At 43.5% G+C, this 19,406-nt stretch overlaps 1 long non-coding RNA gene across 1 annotated transcript; it reads left to right on the plus strand.

Moving 5' to 3' along the window:
- The first annotated feature begins 8,902 nt into the window (after positions 1-8,902).
- Positions 8,903-14,878, plus strand: LOC148000039 (uncharacterized). The gene is made up of 4 exons (XR_015641171.1): positions 8,903-9,114; positions 10,555-10,631; positions 10,812-10,990; positions 13,259-14,878. It is a non-coding gene; the product is annotated as an uncharacterized LOC148000039 (long non-coding RNA).
- Positions 14,879-19,406: the final 4,528 nt, after the last annotated feature.

Here is a 19,406-nt window from a genome sequence, read left to right on the forward strand (position 1 = left end):
AGAAAGGGCTTCCTGCATAGTCATTTATTTTCCATGTGATGGCTGGCCAAATCCTTGAGTGCAGGATGCATGGCTTCACTCTGGCCTGTGCCCTCTTCAGAGGCCCACCTGTGTACTTTGAGTTCGCAGTGGTTTGGAGATCTCCTTGGCTGTGTGGCTAGACCAATCCTTTAACTGTCTTGATTTCCCCCTGGTCCTTCTGTGCTGTGATCTTCTGAGCCACTCAGACTCCTACTTGACTGTAGTAGAAAGCAAATGGCTATATTATTATGCCGTTCTTATCTCCTCATATCAAGATACCTTCTGTTTCATGTCAGCTCCTTACTTAAGCCAAAAGCCAGCCTATTTAAAAAAAAAAAAACAAAAAACAAAAAAAACCCTTACAGAATCTTGTATTTGTGATTGTGAGTGGTTGCAGAGAGGGGAACCGGTTCCAAGCGGGTGACAAAAGTGACCAAATCTATAGAGAACCACCATAAAGCTCCTACACATGGATGCCCATGTGTGCTGCTGAGTGCCAAGGTGACAGGGGTCTTACAGAAAGGATGAGATGAGATTCAGCAGAGCATTTTAATGCGGCTTACCTCACTCATCCTCAATTACCAGGTCTATGTTCACTACTGTTTTTAAAAATGTGCATGCAAATGCATCATTAGTCTATAATTAATGCTGCTTGTCCCTGAGAGCTCTGCGGCAGCCTCTGGGTGACATGAAGGACGCTGTCTAGGCAGGCTGTCCTGCGTTCTCACTAGTCTTAATCACTGAGCCTTATGTGGACTCCTATTCTCTGCCATGCTTCACGCTGTCTTCTGATGAACAGGTAATGAGGTAAGATTGAAAGGCATCCTGATCTCCCAAGCAGGTCAGGACAACCGTTCCAAGACCATCTCATATTTTTCTTGGGCACATGAGATGTCTTACAAAGTGCCTTCCTGTATAGAATTGAAGCAGAGCTTGAGTCCGTTTGGGGGAAAAAAGTGTCCAACCCCAAACAAAGGCTCAAAGTTGTTAGCATATGATTTTGCATGTGATTTGCATGTTAAATGGTCCAATGTCAAAACATGCAGTCATCTACCTGTCCCCTTTCCTTCCCCTCCATTGTCAAGATGAGCTGATTGGTCTTATTAAAATTAACTCCTCAGCCTCTCCCAGCCTCTACTGCATCAAGATGAAAAGCTGCTAACAGTGACAAGAGATGCGCATTGTTCCCCTGGTGTGGAGCACCTCTCATGCTGGAAAAGCTAACAGGAAAGAGTCAGTTGTGTGTTTGTAAGATGATAGGTTGCTAGTTGTTAATCTTGTTCTCCAAGCCTAGTGAGGATTTCCTATCTGTGATTCTTGAAAACTTAAAAACAAAACAAAACAAAATTGAACAGTAGGTCAAGTATCGCTTCCAAATAGATTCATTTTAAAATTTAAAAAAAAAAAAAAGCCTGTTCACACACAAGAGCTACTCGTGTTTCTGTAGGATTACGTATTTCAGATGCCTAGGAATAAAAGAGAAGCTAAACGAAGCACAGATCGGGTAGAACATTTTAATGAGGGACATATTTGTCCTAGGACGGTATGCCTGATGTCATTTTGATGGGTGGAATGAAGATTTGTTAGAGGAAGACGTTTCCCCCAAATTAATAGCAGAAGCAGGAGGCATCTGGAAATACTTGCTAATAAGGGCGAGATGCTTGATTTCTGAGTCCAATTAATTCAGAAGTGACTCTAGGTCTCCAGCCCTATTAAATCCTCTCTCTCTCTCTCTCTCTCTCTCTCTCTCTCTCTCTCTCTCTCTCTCTCTCTCTCCTCTCCCTTCTGTAATGATATGAAGAATTGTGCCAGAGGTAATGGTAAGGTCTGTGTGCTACCACCCAGAGCCCAGAGGTTTACAGTCCTTGCTAACTGCAGGCATTATGCAGGGACACAAAGAAACCTTGTCCTCCAGTCAGTTATAATGTAGCTGGGAAAATAAGTCAGCGTCACATGAAAGAATAGCTAAAATTTTACAATGCATAAATCTCCAAGACACAGAGGGTCTGTGAGTCAGAAAACATTCTTCAGAAACCCCGGGCAGGAAGTGCACCATCAGCCATTTGTGTACTTACTAGGCTGATACTTTCCGTTGGCTTCTGTTGGTGCAAGCAGTGAAGGGCAAGGCCATTCTGGTTGTTTTCCTGCCCCAATAACCACTTGCTAATACATTCTTTGACTTGATAGCATAGAACTCCCTGTATCTTTGATACCTAATTTTGAAATTATTGCAACTTTCAGGTGAAAGCATCTTTGATGTCATTCCCTTTTAATTGAAAACACTGAGAAAGACATTAATTGTCAAGCTCCCATAAAAACCGAGTAGCTAAGGCTAGACTTGAACTCTGACCTTCTGATGATATATATACCAAATATCTGGGGGATTTGGTAAGGGCAAGGCCATTCAAGCTCTTGTAGACTAGGCTAGGAATTTGGATAACGAGCACTAGTAAATTCTGAGACTGTGGAGAAGTTACCCTCCAATTCATCGTGTGACTGTATGCAGTTAGACCAAGAGAAAGAAATGGTTGGCAATAGATTAACTTTGACCCCTACCCCGGGACACTACGACAGTTCAGTCCAACGTTTTATGGTAGAGCTGAACTTCATGGCTAGAGGTTACCAAAGAAACAGGGGTAGGGGCTGAAGAATAATGGCGTTGAGCAATAACTGACAAGATGGATGACAGTTGGTTATGGGGCTAAGGGAAAAGGGAAAGTCAAAGTTGGTATCTAAATGTTGTGCTTGAGGAATTGAGAAAGAATGTTAGCTTGGCCTGCCCCACAAAAGAGAAAGGGATAAACAGTAGATGTCCTTTTTAAAGGCTGTGGTATGTCTACACCCAGACAAGCTGAGAGGTTGTTGTGATGTTGAATAGTAACACTGATATGGATTTGAGATGGCTTTCAAAGGTGTCACTATTTGTCCTGGGAATCTCTCTGTCTCTCTGTCCCTGTCCCTGTCCCTGTCCCTGTCTCTCTCTCTCTCTCTCTCTCTCTCTCTCTCTCTCTCTCTCTCTCTCTCTCTCTCTCTCTCAAGGGCTTGAAGGGAACTGTGAATAGTGACTGAGTCTAAGCCTTGTATTCTTAAATGAGTTGCATAGGCACAGTGCCTCTCTAAGAGTAACAAGATTAATCTCAAATTTTTTCATCAATATAAGAAACTTATACCAATGAAAACCTTGAATCTGTACCTATCTATAAATTCTGTGCCAATGTAAAATTATAACTTTAATTTGTATCAATTATAAATTTCTACCAGTGTAAGATTGTGGCTAGTCAATGTTTTAGTTAAGAGTAACTTTAGTGGTCCATCCCATTTATCTCCCTAGCCAGGATATAACATAGATTTTAAGCCTTTCTTAAGCTGGAATGGATAGCTAAGTGTTCTGTTTAACTGATAAAGTGTTGGACTGGGTGTTAGGTATATTTTATGCTTTTAATTACAAAATGATAATAGTTGTACTCAGCTTATATTTGAAAGAAAAGTTTTCTTTTTAATTAGACAAAAAGGGTGAAATTGGGATGATGTCATACATGTGAGGCAGGTACAAGATAGAATGAGGTCTATCATTAGATGAGAAGGAAGGATGGGCAGGAGAAAAGTTGGGAGGGAAGAAAGAGGAGGAGACTGGAATGGAGGAAGACTGCAAGAGAAGTCGCCAAGAGAACACGGAGGCTGATGTTAAGATTCCATGCTGCACCTTTACAGGTTGTTATGGATGTTTTTAAGGGATGGATGTGTACAGGGCTTTGACTGTTTAGGTGGGCAATTATACCTTATCAATTGGATCAGAGGTCATTGTGTTGTATTTTCTTTCTTGTGGAGAGAGAATTTAGTTAGGGAGAGTGTGTGGTGGCAGAGACACTGGGCCACCATGGAGTTGGGATGTGTGTTTCTGGCAAGATGTCTACCCGATATCTTGGGGCACTGTGGTGATGGACCTGGGGGGGGGGTAAAAGACAGACCATTTATTTTTTATAATTTTACAACAGCAATGACCATTTCCAAATTATCCCTTAAAATGACAACCTATCTATAAATTATAAAATAATCATAACCAGACACCCAAAGCCACCATAACCAGACACCCAAAGCCACAGGATTGGGATGGTGACTCTCTGTACATCTTTCTGCTAAAGAGGATGAAATCTTTTTAAAGGGACAGAGAGGGGAAAGAAAGTTAGAAAAATTGGTTATACTTAAGAAAGCTAGTTTTAGCATCTTGTTATCCAGTCTCTGTAGGCTTAGACCACTCAGGGCTTGACTGGAATTCTGACTGGATCTGTCTGAAAGGCTGGATGAACTGAGTCCATGGGGAATGGGCCTCAACTCCTGAAGCTGTTCTGGAAGCAAGTCTCTGGACAGCCTAAGGAAGCAGGGGGCTGGCGCAGCAGGTCTCTTCAGTTTCCCCACAGATGAGCCTCATCAGAGCTTCAAATTCTGCAACATATGAATCTTACAACCAAAATTTAGTACTATTAAGATATTCATATGGATTGTGCAAGATGCACAGATCAGTTAAGGGTACATTTGTGTTCCTTATATGAGCAGATAAAAGATAACTATCCTCTTATGAGTTAATTTGATCAATAGCCAATTGCAATAAGTCTTCACCTATACCATGTGAAGGATGGCACAATGAGTCCTAAGGATTCCACAGCCAACAAGATTTATTGTCAATTTTAGCTAGACATATTTTTATGTCTATGCTCTTCCCATGTGGAGGAATCAGCAAGCTAAGTTGCCTGTCCTATTTGATGCTTTCAATTTTTTGTTCTGTATCCAAGATCTTCAGAGGGTCTTCCATCAAATCTCATCAATATCATTCTAGAAGGGATCCAAAGCCTTTTCTCCTCTTCTGTCAACACAAATACAGAGCCTCTCTCCCAAAATAGCATATTCTTGGTCCAGTAACCACAAATCATTAAAAGTATATATTAGATTAACTTAATAGCTTGACCCCTCTCCCACAGAAATTTCCATATAACCACCAAACTTACAACCAAATGCAGTGTGATAATTAAAACAATTTAAAGCAATTAAAATAATCTAAACAAATATTATTATCTGTTGAGACAGTGCTCCCGTACCATCTCCTGCCCTTACCTACATGAGATCAAGGCCTAAGTTATTTATTTACCTGTATACTTAAATTCTCCCTTCTATAGAGATTAATATCTCTGTGGGTAAATATGTCCTCTTTCTCTTTACATAACTTGAATTAACTGTTTCTGTTCTCTGTCTGAGATAAGGTTTTCCTACTTGTCCCCTGCTCTTTGACCTATCATTTAAGATCAAAACCCTCAATTATTTATTCATTTATATAGTTAACTTTAATTAAATTCCCATCTATTTACTGTATACCCCTATTTCCAGACTCTAAATTTGTCATACCAGACTGAACAGTCCCAGAATCCCCATGTAGACCACATTCAAAAGAACCCAAGTATTTCCTCTGGCATAGACCTTTCCATATTTTCTTTAAAGCATTTTTTCATTCAATCTCCTCTCTATCTGTGTGCCTTTGTTTCCGACATTTGAGATCAAAGGCCTGGATTTCTTTATTCCATTTATTCTTACAACCACTTAAACGATTATCGTTATACTCCCTTCTATCCTTAAAAATAATTAAATCAAATTTCATTTATATCAATTCTTTACTTATCTGGTTGTGGGAGGCAGGCAGCTTCTACCATTTGTCTCTGCCAGACTTTCGAGCAGCCTGTCTCTTTGCACAGCAGAGGCTCCCAGCACCTTTGAGCCCAAACTCTTTGTATACTTCTGAACCTTGGGAAGAAATCCCCACGTGGCTCAGGCAAAATCTGTAGCCTGCTAAGAAGCCAATTCTCTCCAACTCCTAATTTTACATCATGGTGTGTGTGTATGTGTGTGTGTGTGTGTGTGTGTGTGTGTGTGTGTGTGTGTGTGTGTGTGCGTGTGTGTGTGTCCATCTGAGAATCTCTAAATAATTTATAATAGTGAGTTCTTGCCTACCTCATTGCATACTGTTTGTTGTAAATAGTTAATCTGTGCTCTGAGCTCCATGGGTCACATGTGCTTGTACCCAACCATGAGCTCTGGATTCATGAACGAAAGACAGCCACATGCAGGCACATTTTTTAATATGCCTTACTAGCTCAATGACCAGGCACTTTCAAACCTTCCCACAACTAACATATACTACCCTCCAGTATTCCCAAGTTCATACTTTCTAAATGTCTATATTTTCTCTACTACACCGGACCCAATCGGGGGAGTGGCCCCTGGGGCCATTTTCCTGGATTCTTACATGCCAGGGGGCCTTTTAAGTCTGATCCCTCTGCTTCTCCATCATGGTGATTCCATCCTTTGCCCCTTTCACGGTAGAATTCCTTCTCCTTCTCTCCCGTGTTTCTTGCAGGAATTCTAAAAGTCCTGCCTCTTTCACCCTGCCTAGTCATTAGCCATTAGCTCTTTATTGATCAATAAAAAACCAGTTGGGGACAGGGACCCTCAATGACTGCACATGCAGATTCCAGTGTGATTTTTGGGAGCCAAATTCAGACTAAGCATTAGAACCAATCCCCAGCAAGTGATGGTCTTAGTAAGAACAGTCTTGCTTCCTGGTCAGTAAATATTATCTTTTTGGTTGATCCTCAACTCAACATGTGCCATTTTAGCCTGGAGTATATTTCTACCCCACAAATACGGGTCCAAACAAAAGAATCATTACAAGAAATAGTATCTATCTCAAGGCCTTCTAGGCTCACCTCTGAGCAAATAGCAAGAAACACTAATTCATGAACCAGAAGGTTTTCTTTCACGTTTGGATCCTAGATCTTGGTTTTTGCATATGTGTGTGGTGTGGTTGAGTAGAGGTCATGAAACTAGAAAGGGGACAATAAGAGGGAGAAAGGATGTCTTAAGGAAGTGTATAAGGATGAGAGAAAGGGGTAACATAATATATGTGACATATTGGTGGAAAGAAAGGGTTCTATTGGGTAGAGGGAGAGTATGAGTTGGGGGACTGAGCAAGGAAAGGAGACGAGTCTGGAAGCAGAAAAGAACAAGCTGAGTGACTATGCCATTTGAACATTCATCATTCTGTGTGCTAACATAAAGTCAATCAAAGAAACAAAGAATACAACACTGGAGTGCTCATAGGGAACAATGACGGGTGGCCAGCAGACCATCTCCAAGAAGACTCCAGTCAAGTGCACAGTGACAGAAATGATTTTGAGTTTAAGGACTATTTCAGTCACTGTCGGTGCTGTGGAGAGGCATCATGACCAAGGCAGCTTCTGAAAGGAAGCATTTAACTGGAGGCTTGCTTACAGTTTCAGAGGCTTATTCCATTGTCATTGTGGTAGGAATTGGACAGGCATTATGCTGGGGCAGTAGCTGAGAGCTACATCCTCATCTCCAAGCAGACTGAGAGACGCAGGTCTGGCGTGGGCTCCTGAAACCTCAAATCTCACCCCGGTGACCCATTTCCTCTCATAAGGCCATGCTGCAGTTAGAGAACTTAGAAGCAGACACTGTGATTGGTGCATGGCTCCTCAAATCAGTATATTGCAGTCATCTCTGTAATGCTGTAATGCTGAGGTATTTTCCTTAGGAGGTGACTAAGTCATGAGTATAGAGTCTTCACGGAAGGGGCCTAATGGCTTTATCTATGGTCTCATAGAATCTAACCAGTCTCTTTCCATTGCTTCTGCTTCATGAGGATTCCAAGCTTCTCTCCTCTGGCTGCTCTCCAATAGCAAGGCACTATCTTGGAAACAAAGGTTCTGCCCCTCACTAGATTTAGAACCTGATGGTGCCTTCATCTTGGTTTTTTCTAACTTGCTGAGGTACAAGAGATAAATGTCTCTTGTTTATAAATTATCTATCCCATGGTATTTGGCTATAATGGCATCAGCAGGTGAAACCACCAGGTACTACTTGTTTGGGAATTGTGGGAAGAGAAGAACGAGTCCAAACAGCCAAAGCAGTCATAGGCAGCCTTGAGCCAACTGATTTCTCTTTAGATACTTTCTGTTGGGAGCCCCATGACACCATCTCAAATACATGGTCTGGAGCTATTTTGGATGTTTGTTTGCTGTAACGTACATTTAGAGAAGAGACATATATTAATTACCATCAGAGGTGGTAGAGGCAATGGAGAAAACGATCGCCATATATCAAAGACAAAGAAGATGGGGAAGGGAAGATGACTCAGTGTGGAAAGGTGCTTGTTGCCACACTTGATGACTTGAGTTTGAGTCTCAGGATCCATGCGACTGAAGGAGAGAATTGACCCTTGAAAGTTGTCCTGTTAACTCCATGTGCACTCCTCTTCCCTCTCAGATGTAAGTAAATAAATGTAATTTAAAAATTTAAGATAAAAAAACATTCATATGTGAATAGAATAACCAACTTCAATCTGGGCTCATTGGATTTCTTTAGACCTGGGTCAGGGAATAGGAACCCAACAGTTACTGAAAGGAAAATTATACAGATTTGAGGTTTAAAAATGTGAAGTTAAAAGAATAAGTTTTAAATTCAGACTCAGGACTAAACACTGTGAAAAGCAAGCCCAGGCAGCCCCGCCCTGCCGCTAGAACTAACAGACCATAAAAGGAAAGGAATGCAGAACAGACCAGGAGTACCGGATCTGACTCACAGGCCACCTGGCAGGAAGAGATAAGCCCCCAGCCCCCAACATCCAGGACGCCCCAAACCTGCCAATGTGTGTAGCTATACCTTATTACCTCATCATGTGAAATAGCCAATCATATGTGAACATGTCTATGTGCCTCGTTTGAATCCACCAATCCCCGTAACTGTGCATCTGCTTCTGTACGCCCGCTTCTGCTTCCCCAATCCCTATAAAAGCCCCATGCTGGAGCTGCTGGGCGCGCAAGTCCTCCGAAGAGACTGTGTGCCTGCAGGTACCTGTGTTTTCCAATAAACCCTCTTGCTGATTGCATCTGAGTGGACTCGGCTCGGTCATTGGGCGCTTGGGACTCCTCCTGAGGGAAAGGTCCTCTCCGGGGGTCTTTCATTATGGGGGCTCGCCCCGGGATTTGGAGACCCTCCGCCCAGAGATCACCGACCACCCACCGGGAGGTAAGCCGGCCGGTGTTTGTCTTGTCTGTTGTGTCTTGTCCTGTGAACGATCGATCAATAGGCTCAGATCTGGGGACTATCTGGGCGGGCCAGAGAAGGAGCTGACGAGCTCGGACTTCTCCCCCGCAGCCCTGGAAGACGTTCCAAGGGTGGTTGGAGGAGAGGGAGATCCGGATCCGTGGCACCTCCGTCCGTTTTCGGAGGGATCCGCACCCTTGATGACTCCGTCTGAATTTTATTGGAGTAGAGGATCCAAGACCCTCGCTGACTCTGTCTGAATTTTTGGTTTCAGTTTGGTACCGAAGCCACGCGGCGCGTCTGCTTGTTACTTGTTTGACTGTTGGAATTGTTTGTCTTCTTTGTGACCTGACTGTGGTTTTCTGGACGTGTTGTGTCTGTTAGTGTCTTTTTGACTTTTGTTTCGTGTTTGAATTTGGACTGACGACTGTGTTTAAAATCTTGGACCGACGACTGTGTTTGAAATCATGAAACTGTTTGCTTTGTTTGTCGAAGAGTTTTACTTGGTCCCCTTAACGCTTAGTGAGTAAGAAACTTAATTTTGTGGACCCCGCTCTAGTGGCGGTGTGTTGGTTGATAGCCAAAGTTAATTTTTAAAACATAGTGTTTTGGGGGTTGGGGATTTAGCTCAGTGGTAGAGCTCTTGCCTAGCAAGCACAAGACCCTGGGTTCGGTCCCCAGCTCTGAAAAAAGGAAAGAAAAACAAAACAAAAACATAGTGTTTTATCTGTGCTTGTGCTCGCAGCCAGCTGTGATGAACTGGGAAAGATTTAAATTTTCCTTGGGAGTAAGGAATCTTAAAGGCGGAGTTTCAGCCGGTATGGCACTTAGTGCGTAGCTGCCTAAAAGATCAGAAATGCTGTCAACAGGCTATAAAAAAAAAAAGGGACAGGCAGTGTTAGAAATGCTACGGGAAGAACTATCTAAAAAGGCTGAGAGTGAGGTGGGAGAGGACTATAAGGAAAACAAGAAAGGAATTTCTGACATTTGCTCACAGAAGGAGAGCGCTCATTTAGAGAAGTTCTTTAAGGAAGCCTGCCTTATCTGCTGTCCTTATTCCAAGGGAGGAGTCAGTCTCCAACATTAAATTACTTTTCTCACTGATCATCATTAACATGGAGAGTGCCTTTGGTCCTATCCCCACAGCAGCCAGTTCCTGTCCCTATGGTTAAAATGCCCCAGGTTGGGGGACAAAAAGAGCCCCTAAAATAGTTTCAAAGAATCTACAACTGTGAAGAACTTTGTTTTGCCAGTAAGGATTAATGTTTTCTTTTCCATGGGCCTATAGCCCATTGAGACAGTTTGGTAAAGGGCTGTTACTAAAGTCCTGAAAGCCCCAGGTGAACTGGTTACAATTCTTTTGTCAGCTGCTTAGTATCTAGCACCCAGGTTCTAACCATCTCTCCATCCTTTTGTTATTAGTTGTTACTAGAAGCCTAGTGTCATTTGGAGGCTGGTTCTCTTGAGAGGCAAAGTCACCAAGCTGACACTGAAGGGAGGTAGGTACTCCTTAAGGGAAAATCTAAGCCCAGAGAGACAGCCGGTAACAGCTAGGCTGCCTCTCTGCTCGCCTTTCTGTTTCATAGACAAAGCTTGTGCTTATATTTACAGTGGCCTTTTTGTCCAAAAAAAGGCCTCCTGGTTTAGCTGTGTGACTAAATGCTATTTGTCTTCTTCAGTGGACCTCTCTCCTCTAGATTCCCTTCTTGTTTTCTCACCATCCCACGTGAGATGCTTGTTAGTAACTGTTACAGATCTTCTTTACCACCGAGGAAAGACAGAATCCTGCTAGAGGCCAGAAAGAATGTTCCAGACATGGATGGAAGGCTCCTGACTGTTGACTTCAATACACCTGAAGGTAGGGAGTGCTCCAGGTCTGCCCCCAGGCTCCAAGGGTGGGTCTCCTAGGGGCTGGAAAATGCCCCACCAATCTGGCTAAGATAAGGAAAGGGTATGAAGAGAAAGTTACAGAAATTTGAAGGGTTAAACAAAGTTGCTGAGAGTTAGTATAAGTTACAGAGAAAGTAAGGTTAAACAAAGAGAAAGAGAAAAGAAGGTAAAAAGAGCAGAAAGCTAGGGAAGAAAAGAGACAAAAAGAAGAGGAAGCTAGAGAGCTAAAGAGAGATAAAAGACAAGAGAGGAACATATACTGGCCACAGTAGTTAGGGAACCTAGGAAGACAGTACCTGGCAACAGAAGAGAATTCCTGGCTAAAGATCAGTGTGCCTAATGCAAAGAAAAAAAAAGACACTGGGTCAGGGACTGCCCCAGAAAGAACAAGAGGGGACACTGGAGAGCCTCTCGGTCCTGGAGTGCTGGCTATGTGCAGAGATAGGAGGGAAGCCTGCCCAGTTGTTTTATGGATACAGGGACCCAATGCTCTGTGCTCCTATGCTCCAGTGGGCCAGTATCCAAAGACCTTGGGTACAGGGGCCTACTGGCAACAAACAATACTTATGGACTGCCCGAAGAACAGTGGACCTTGTCGTGGGCCGGGTAACCCACTAGTTCATAGTCATCCCTGACTGCCCCCATCCCTTGCTCATGAGAAAATTGCTCCCCAAAATGGCTTGTGTGGGCTGAAATGGCTGGGTGAGGCCATGTGTATTCATATCTACAGACTGTGTATGTGGAGCTTAAGACCTGTCTCAGTGCACCAGTACCTGATGCTGGGAGATGAATGGCTTAGCGCTGTTCTACTTGGAACATATCACTCCTGCCAGCCGGGCACTAATAATTATCACCCAATCCAGGACTTAAACTGTGATAGAGTGGCTGATGTTTGCCTTTGAATAGAGTGTCCCAAAAGATGGGACCACTGGTGAGCTGCCATGGACTAGATTCTCCACCTGTTGGGGGCAATCTGGTCACCTTGCTGCCCAATCCGACCTGGAGCCACCACAGCACGAGTGTCAAGCACTGGCAGAAGCCCATGGGTGGAGGAAAGACCTCTGCGACTGGCTGATTGACCCCTGCTGAAAGCCGAGGCTACCTTGTCCACAGACGGGAGCAGTTCTCTTCATGAAGGTCAGAGATAAGTGGGTGCTGCCATGGTGGACAACACAATGTCATCTAGGATGGCTGAACCTCAACCCCCCAGTATATCAGTGCCGCAGATGCCTTTGCCATCTCTTGGATGCCCTGGTGAAGCCAACAACTGTGAGTACTATTCATTGCTCAGGATATCAGGAGGGAAGAGATTCAGTGGCATTGGGCAGTAACAAAGCAGATAAAGTGGCTCGGGAAATGGCTATGCAGGAGCCTATCCTGGTTACAGGCCTGCAAGAGACAGCCACTGAGAACTAGGATCGGACTAAGGGATGGCCTCACTTAGAAAAGGCCCAAATTGCTTAAAAGATAAAGGACAGTGGCACACTTGAGGGGAAAGCTATACTCCCCCAGAGAACAAAGAAAAGACTCACTTTGCCAAATACAGAAATGGACTCATTTAGGAGATAAAAAGTTTGTCCAAGTAGTTAAGTGTATGTAATAGACTTTAAGATTTTAGCCAGAGAGGCAGTAGAAAGTATAAGGTATGTCAATAAGTGAATGCTTAGCAAGCAAACAGGGCAAAGAGACCTAGAGAGTTTGGTGAAAAGTCGAAGTGAACTTCACTGAGATAAAACCAGAAAAATATAATCACAAGTATCTCCTAGTGCTTGTAGATACTTTTTCAGGAATAGATAGAAGCTTTCCTCACCAAACGAGAGACGGCCTCTGCAATCATCAAGAAGATACTGGAAGAAATCTTCCCCCGATTTGGAATGCCCAAGGTAATCTGGTCAGACAATGGCCCTACTTTCATTGCCAAGGTAAGCCAGGGTGTGGCCAAGTATTTAGAGGTCGATTGGAAATTACATTGTATTTACAGACCTCAAAGTTCAGGACAGGTAGAGTAAATAAATAGAACTCTAAAAGAGACCCTGACCAAATTAACCATGGAGACTGGCGCTGACTGGGTGATACTCCTTCCCTCTTGCTCTCTTCAGAGCAAGAAATACCCCTTCCAGATTCAGCCTTACCCCCTTTGAGATCTTAAATGGGGCCTCAGCCCCCCTGACTGTATTAGATGATGTTACTGAACCAACATGTCATAGTGCCATAGTAATAATGATTTGTGTGCCAGGCTAAAAGACCTACAGGTGATACAGAAAGAAATCTGCTCAGAGCTGGCAGCAGCCTATGCCCTGGGGACCCCTGAGACATCTCACCAGTTCCAGGTCGGAGACTCGGCTACATACGATGGCACCGAACCCAGATACTCACTGGAAAGGACCGTACCTGGTACTGCTGACCACCCTGACAGCCATCAACTCTCAGCCCTCACCAGCCGTGTACTAGCTGTTGGGGCTGAGAGCTGGGACCTAGAGGGAAACTCAGATCTTCAAAAAGCTCCCTAGACTTAATTTCATGTTTGCCCCGGGTTTTATCAAGATAGGTGTGGGGATAGGCTTGATTTCTATTACAAATGATGTAACATTGCATATGTTAGTACTCCTAACACTTCTTGCGACTGTGCCTCAGGGATCACAATCTGTATAAGTTTAGAAGTTCTAAAAGCTAGTCATGACCTTGGTGTGTAGGTTTAGATAGTGTCCAGATTGGAATCCTGATGCTAAAGACTTAGTAAGACACAAAAAAGGAGTTGAGAATTACTTAGGGCTAAGGCTATCTAGGTGCTGCAAGGGCAGCACAAGGACATCTGCTGTTGCAATGCAAGGCTTATAGAGAATTCAGAACTGCCATTCAGCAGTAATTAAAGACTCCATGAATAAACTTAGAGAAAGGTTAGACAAAAGACAGAGAAGCGTATCAGGGATGGTTCGAGAGCTGGTTTAGTAGATCTCCTTGGATGACTACTCTGGTATTTTCCCTTATGGGACCCTTCTTAGTTTTGCTTCTGCTTCTGATTATAGGTCCATGTGTGTTAGAGAAACTAGTTAATAGGTTTGACTCCTACAAAAAGATAGAGACGCTCAACAAGGTTGGTTTGAGTCTTGGTTCACTCAGTCTCCCTGGATGACTACCCTACTCTCTGCTATATGGCTGGGCCATTACTAATAATTTTCTTGGTTTTAGTTTTTGGATCCTGCGTGACAAACAGGTTAATTGCTTTTGTTACAAATCGAGTGGGTGCTGTGTGGTTGGTGGTTCTGAGACAACAGTACCAGTCAGTTAGGACAACTGGTGAGACCAAATATGAGACTTGATATCAAAATTCTAAGATTAGAATTACCTAGTAGAAGAAGAGGGGAATGAAAGGAAAATTATACAGATTTGAGGTTTAAAAATATGAAGTTAAAAGAATAAGTTTTAAATTCAGACTCAGGACTAAACACTGTGAAAAGCAAGCCCAGGCAGCCCCGCCCTGCCGCTAGAACTAACAGACCATAAAAGGAAAGGAATGCAGAACAGACCAGGAGTACCGGATCTGACTCACAGGCCACCTGGCAGGAAGAGATAAGCCCCCAGCCCCCAACATCCAGGACGCCCCAAACCTGCCAATGTGTGTAGCTATACCTTATTACCTCATCATGTGAAATAGCCAATCATATGTGAACATGTCTATGTGCCTCGTTTGAATCCACCAATCCCCGTAACTGTGCATCTGCTTCTGTACGCCCGCTTCTGCTTCCCCAATCCCTATAAAAGCCCCATGCTGGAGCTGCTGGGTGCGCAAGTCCTCCGAAGAGACTGTGTGCCTGCAGGTACCTGTGTTTTCCAATAAACCCTCTTGCTGATTGCATCCGAGTGGACTCGGCTCGGTCATTGGGCACTTGGGACTCCTCCTGAGGGAAAGGTCCTCTCCGGGGGTCTTTCATACATTAATTTGTTTCATATCTGGAAAGACAACGTGATTTTCCTGGGTCTCAGTAAGTCTGGGCTCAGGGCTCAAGGCTCACTCCCCTACTGTCCTTTGGTTTCAGCATCCTTTTGACATTGAACCTGGTCTCTACTGCTTCATGCTAACAGAACACTTTGTCCTCACATGCTCACTGTTCTTTCCATCAGTGTTTCTGCAGCTTTTCCACCAGTCCTTGTGCTAAATCCTTTCCTTCCTTTGTGATTTAAAACAGCAGTCCTCCATGAGAACTTTCCACTTAACAGTCAGCAATTTCTTCTCCTACCAGTTTCTTAAAGCGCATTCTTCTGGTCCCATACTTAATTACACGCTAGTCTGAATGCCTTGGTAGAATATGACTGCTTCTGTATAGAAATATCCCTTTTGTGCATTTGTTCTCCCAAGAGGACTTACTGGGTCCTTCTATTAGGTCCTCATTTCTTACTTTTTCCATTTTGGATTGATTTGAATTGTGTAGCTCTGGGTGACTAAAATGACATCTCTCTTTGCTTCTATCCTTGTATCGTTCTTTCATCAACTTCCCATGTAGGTCCGCAGAACAGAAGAAAAATGCCTGTCAACAACATAACGAAGAAGTAAGGAGGAGACATATGTGTATTCTAATGAACTGAGGATGGGAGATTAAAGTCTGCTCAGAAGGGATTTCCTTTAGACACAAGCCTGAGATGGAGCTAAGAAACATCTCAGAAATAGGCATTCTGGAGTAGAAAGGCTTTTTCTCATGGAGAACAAATTTCATTGACTCTTCAGTAGGATACAATGGGAAGGCAAGGGCAGGTGGATCTCTGGGGCTTGGTGGCCAAGTAGCTGAGCCTACTTACCTACTTACCAAGCTCCAGACAATTTGCCTCAACATAGTTGATGAGTGGCAGTTAAGGACTGGCAGCTGAGGAGGACCGTAGAACTTCACATGCATTGACACATATGCATACACACAGCCACATGCACACCTGCCTATTCGTACTAGTGCATGCCCTCACTCATTACACATGGAAATAGGAGCCACTGAGGAGGGGCTCATTCTAAAGCAAAGACATACTAAGGGTTCCTCAGAGAACATCATGCGTTAGACAGCTTTACTATAACATGCACCCAGGCTGATGTAATAATTCCAGGTCTCTAACTTTGGGTCCCAACAAGTTTGTTGTATACAGTAAACAGGTATGAGTCACAGCAAGGGGGCTCTTGGTAAAATTCTGCCCAATTAATTTGCAACCACACTTTCTGGGTATTTCCCTGATTGAGTTTGAGCTCTTTAAAATGTAACTAGATGACACCCATAGTCTTATTTCCTTTGATTTCTGGATTTAAGAGCTGCTACTTTGCATATACAATATGCACATGTCACCTTACTGCACCCCATAAACACATTCAATCCCTAGGCACTGATGCATGTTATTATGTGTCCCAACAAAAGTCATCCTTATAAGTCAGTGAATCCCAATCTGTAGGTGGCAAGCCTTTCGGGGGGGGGGGGTTAAGGACCCTTTCACAGGGGTCTCCTAAGACCCCTGAGAAATGCAGATATTGGCATTATAATTTGTAACAGTAGCAAAATTACAGTTGTAAAGCAGCAACGAAAATAGTTTTATAGCTGGAGGTCACCGCAACACGAGGAAGTGTATTAAAGGGTCTCAGCCTCAGGAATGTTAGAAGCCACTGCTATAGGTGAATTCCCAAAGCAATCATGAACTTAAAGTCTTGATTCCAGTTCAGAGACAAAGTAGCTATCTAAGTTTCAAAAGGAAAGAAAGACAAGTTAAACTGCTAGTTTCATATTCTCTATTTAAATGTTAAGTTGTCTCATAAAAATACTCCGCCAGGGTTGGGTAGCTTAACTTAGGTTGTCGAGTGCTTGCCTTGGAAGCAGGAGAACTCACGTTTGACTGTTAGAACTCTTGCAAAGAAGCTGGGTCTGGTGGAATGTCCATGGTATCTCAGGGCTTGGGTGGCAGAATCAGGATTTGGATGGGGGCTTGCTGGCTAGTTGGCCTGGACCACTGGCCAGTTCCAGGTCAGTGAGTGACTAGTTCCAGAAGAGGTGGGGACAAAACCTGAGGAATAGCATTTGAGCTTGTCCTCTGGTCTCCACTTGCACACAAATTCACCTAGACACACCCAAATGCACCCACGTGAGGCACATATACAGACATTCTCTCTCACAAACGATAATCCAATGAACAAATTCCTAAATATGGAAGTTTTCTCTTTTAAGAGTAAAAATAGACTATATCATACCACTTTTAATTCAAAGATAAAGTGTCTAAGGTAAGAAAGACATCTTAATATCTATATATTATTTCAGTGATATGCTGTCTCATTAAAATCCCCCTCCGTGTATGCTCACCATGTCATGATTCGGCCTCACCGCAGTCACCCTCCCCATTCCTCCCTACAATACGAGGGGGGGCATCAGGGCGAAAGTCACAAGCAGAGGATTACCTCAACAGAGACACAAAGCCACACAAGAGGCTTCATAGATTTTAGAACATGACGAAATGTCTCCACTAATGATGCCATTTTGAACAGCCTTGGAAGTGGGATCCCTTTAGAAGTAGACCGTACCATCACTGAGCCTCTGATCTCAAATCCTTTGGTAGGATGGCCCCTTAGATCAAATGTCCCAGCAACAGTTGCTTTGCAATCACTACAAAGAAAACACATAAAACAGAAAATCTTACTCTCGAAAGCACTCTTCTGCCCTTTCCATCGAATGTCTCTTCACACTTTTATTCTTCTGGATGTGCATGAATGTGAGCATGCGCATGGCAGTAAGCGGCCCACTTCCGGGAATTGGTTCTGTCCTTCCCACCTCGCCGCCCTTTCCAGCTGTTCTTTTTCTCCTGGCAATGCCCCACCTTCCTTTTATCACACAGGGCTGAGACACAAGGTCTGGGAGCTTCCTCTCCTCTCTGCCTTCTGCCAGACACATGTGTGGGTTCTCCGTCCTCTAAATCTGCCCACCAACTGAGCAGGCCAGGACGGGAACGTCTTCCCACCTCCAAGTTCACGTAGTTGAGTAGGAGAGAAAGGCGCGGGCACACGCAGCATTTCGCATTCTCTGGATGGCACCACACAGTAATTCTGCTGTCTGAAAACTCTGTAATGTCAATAATTGATGCGCTTGAGAAGTGGTAATTAAATTAGTTAATTATGCTGGTAAAATTACATGCAATTATGTGACTGCAGGGTATGTTTAGTAAATTAGGCTTTCCCATACTCGCTACATATTGTGGTGCCAATTTTGTTCCTTGATGATTACGTGGCTTTTGATACTTCTTAATTGATTTAATACCTGGATCTTCATTAGCCCTTGATTGCTATGCTATGTATGTCTGACATTTTTTTTTTCCTCTCTGATATTTTACTGAGATCGTGCATCAGGGAAAATATACATCTATATTTGGGGATGATGCATAGATACACGTGAACTGACACACACTCATTTTTTGTTTCAGATTAAAAAAAAGAAGAAGCAAAAACCCACCTCTCCCACTGCTGCCCTCCTCCCATTTAATTGTTGAGTAATTCTGAGTGTTGACTCAAATAGAATCCAAGGCTGTAAATCTTTTTGGACACTCTAAAAGAGAGAAAAAAATGGCATGTTTATTTTACTTCTGAAATAGCAGTCTGAACAGTACCAGGCAGTAACAGAAAGAAAGCCCACTTTGATATTTTAGGAGCACATTATCCTTTTGCTCCTGAAAAAAGAAAAAGGCTGTAATCTTCAAATAAGACCCTTATCAATGGGGAGTTAACCAAAAGGTTATAAATAATAGAAAAGGAAAAGCTAACATTTGATCCTAAGAGGGTTTTTAGTTTGTTAAAGACTTCCCACGTGCACTTGTAGGTCTCCATGGTGGAAGGACTGGTGGAGAAACCATTAGTGCGGGGGATGGAGGCTGAGGATGGAACATTTTGGTTCAAGTGTTTTGAGTCACTGGGAGCTGGAAGGAAGCCTGGGAACTTCTTGATCTACTGGCTTCTGGTGCCAGATGGGGAATGGCGATCCCACTGGATGCCTTGTCCAGAAAAGCAATGACCAAGTTAGGTACTGAGTTTAGAACTTTTGTATTCCTGGCCACTGGCAATACTTTTTCTTTTGTTCCTTTTTTTCCCTTCTCAGATCCTTACCCCAAATTTTTATGTGCCCCTTTTGCACACCGGTAGTAGGCATGCTTTCAAAAGAGCACCCTTAGGCGGAGTGTCAAGAAGTGGCTTCCAGTCCTCAGGAGAGTGCATGGCGGTTGTGGCATCTACAGAACAGACTTTAGGGACCAAAGTCCTCTTTGTTTCTAGACAAGCTGGCACAGTACTCAGCATCTGCCCTCTCTGCTGTGTCTAACGCCCTCCTTACTGTGAGCAGTGAGGCACGCTGGTGTGGAGGGATTTTTCTAGAGAAGAGCATCGT

Source organism: Rattus norvegicus, chromosome 17 (assembly GCF_021556685.1).
Source record: "Rattus norvegicus strain SHRSP/BbbUtx chromosome 17, alternate assembly SHRSP_T2T, whole genome shotgun sequence".
Taxonomy (NCBI): domain Eukaryota; kingdom Metazoa; phylum Chordata; class Mammalia; order Rodentia; family Muridae; genus Rattus; species Rattus norvegicus.